This window comes from Priapulus caudatus, unplaced genomic scaffold (genome assembly GCF_000485595.1).
Source record: "Priapulus caudatus unplaced genomic scaffold, Priapulus_caudatus-5.0.1 Scaffold174, whole genome shotgun sequence".
In the NCBI taxonomy this organism is placed as follows: domain Eukaryota; kingdom Metazoa; phylum Priapulida; class Priapulimorpha; order Priapulimorphida; family Priapulidae; genus Priapulus; species Priapulus caudatus.
In genome coordinates this window covers 423,420-426,286 of record NW_014577235.1, presented here as the reverse complement: position 1 = coordinate 426,286, position 2,867 = coordinate 423,420, and the positions used below count along the sequence as shown (strand labels likewise).

At 36.4% G+C, this 2,867-nt stretch overlaps 1 long non-coding RNA gene across 1 annotated transcript; it reads left to right on the top strand.

The window, feature by feature from the left end:
• Window positions 1-7: 7 nt before the first annotated feature.
• LOC106806686 lies at window positions 8-1,409 on the top strand. The gene is made up of 4 exons (XR_001393575.1): window positions 8-22; window positions 309-468; window positions 864-971; window positions 1,332-1,409. It is a non-coding gene; the product is annotated as an uncharacterized LOC106806686 (long non-coding RNA).
• The last annotated feature ends 1,458 nt before the right edge of the window (window positions 1,410-2,867 follow it).

Here is a 2,867-nt window from a genome sequence, read left to right as displayed (position 1 = left end):
TGCTCTATAAGAAAGAAAATTGGTACAGTTATATTTATAGTTGATGAGCGATGCAATGACTGAGCACAGGCCACTGTTACATTGGCGAAATAATCACTGCTGTATATAGGCCCATCCACTATATGCTATTTTGACCCTCAGGTCTCTTTTTCAAACTATGCTCTATGAAAGCAAATGCAGTAAATATGGTAAGCATAAACAAGAACTATTAAAGTAAAACTTAACCAATATTGTTATATCAGCAAATTTACATATGATTTTAATAGAATAAAAACTTTAGTCTACATATATATATTTTGTTTTGATAGGTGACTTTACTGAGTGCTATTGGTGGGCATGATGTGGGAGACACCATCCGGAGGATGATGAGAAAGTTGGGAACTTACCAGCTCTGGTCCCATTTTAACCTGAAGGGAAGGAAGAAGAAGCGGTCGTTTGAGGACATTCCACTCAACAGCGTGATACATAGTATGTATACGCATATATCATTTACTCTAAGCATCAACCCTGGCCCGTGGCATGTAATGTAGAGTCTTAGACTTGATATTGTATGTGTGAAAATACCTGCGCATTTCAAGAGAACACTTGAATACAATTAAACCTTTGGCCGGGCGGGCCACCCTAGATTGGCCCCGCCATCATAGATCCCCGTCCACTGGCCTGGCTTAAAACATTGGCAACATGATAAAAAATTTGGAGACATTTAAAGTCTTGACTATAAATTTTAACTACAGAATAAGCCTAAACTCTGCATATATAATTTCATTAAACATTACAAAATTGAAAAATAAAAATGCGGACAATTTAAACATTTTTAATACCTTGGGACTGGTTGTAATCAGGCCTGTTTTATATACTAACAGAAGCATGCAGGAAGATCCACCCAAAATGCAAGGGCCACACCATTGAACAGCAAGTGGGTGAGACTTTTGAAGCATGCCCCAAGCAAGAGGGGTGGATACCTCTTTGAGGTTAGTCTTTGGCTGGTTTCTGAATTGCGATGACATGATGCTTGACTGGTATACTATTATGTGATAAAATATATAAACTGCATGGTTCTATGGTTCTATATGAGTTGTGATATTATAATGTTAGTCTGTTCCCTCTAAGTTTAGCATTGCTATTCTTTATAGTGATATTACAAAATGCAGATGGGGTAATAAGGCTTAAAGATGTTATTGCACAAAAGAGGTATTTTATTATTGGTTTAATGTCAAACTTTACATACCTCGTGCACATATTTTATGTGTACATATACATCAATTATTTTGCCCATATAATGTAAAAAAAAGGATTTCCCAATTTACCATCGATTATAATTATATTTGCAGGCCCGTGTTTCTGTGGGTGCAACAACCAAGGCAAGACGGCCTACTAGGAACAATTACTCATCAGATTCGATGACTCATCAGATTCTGGCACACCAGAGACAGGCTAGCTAGCTCTTTTCCACTGCCCAAAAATTTCTTTTTTGAATTGGTCTAGCAGCCAGAACCAAATTCAATGCGTTGGCACGTATGTATTGGGAACGCCATCCATGCTTTCTTAATCCAGATTTTCCAATATCGAAAAATATTATCCTGAAAAATGAATAAAAAATGACAATTGCTGATTCTTCACAGGTAAGGGTATATGCACCAGATTTTTATCTGCATATGTATATATATTCATATATATATAATATATGATACTGTGGTGCTGTTCTATGCTGTTCTATACTTTTACTTGTAACCTAGCTAATTCCTGGCTTATGTACATGGTTCGCACAGTCCTTGAAAAGTGCTTGAATTTAGTAAATGTTGATTTTGTGCTTGAAAAGTCCTTGAATTTCATGAAAAGAATGTCCTGTGAATATTTGGTAGAAAGAATCATTGCCGTAATAAAAAGAAATTTCTGTACCATCAATAATGTGCAAACCTCAATAAAAATTTCATTAAATGAGCTTAAAAAGCTATAGACACGATAGACAGTTTAAGTGATGATCACAAATTACAGTAATTATAATAATAAGTCACTAAAATCAGTCAGTAAATCAAGGTATGTTGTAGAAGTGACAGTGTTTAGAAGGATTTATTAATGTCATCCAGGTAAGTTTTGTTCTGTGTATGAATTCCGATAAAATGTCCTTGAAAAGTCCTTGAAAAAAATTTCAGTCCTGTACGAACCATGAATTGTAACTACGGTATTGTTTCTGTTGAAATAAATATATGAACCATGCAAAATATTTTTGCTTCTTGCATGTTTTTATACCAGACCAAATTACTTGGGAGCTTTGTAAGGAACAGAAGCTAGGGGCATGTCGAAAATATGAGCCCATAGGGGTGTGTGATGAGAAGCGTGCATAACCGCGCTAGTGATGAAGGTGGTGCGCGTACCGTAATTTCTCACCGTAATGTCACTACGTAGTAAAGACGTTGCTGGCTATAGTCCAGAATTTTACGTAAGTAACTAACTGGCTAAAAAAACCTACGTAACATACACCCAAACCACTACGTTGTAACTACTAGTTACGTAACGTAACCGTGTTAGCTGGGTAGCTATAGAGTTCGTCCAGAAGCTATCTGCCGCGGGCGGCGGGCATCATACATGCATGCTATATAGAGCGTCCTCTTATAGATAAAGATAGTTCATGCGGTGAACATTTAACAAATAAATGTACTCTTAGATACCCCTCTCCATTTTATGTGAATAATTAATTTTGATTACTATTTTTATAGAATATGATTTCTGTCGGCAAATATTGCGCATGTGCAAAAACTGATCTTTGCCTACAAAGCACACTAAAAGAAAGTAACGTTGCCCGGTTGTGTTAAAAAGGTATATCTGTCACGGGCACAATACTTTCCGGGGCTTCTTCTTGTTTTATT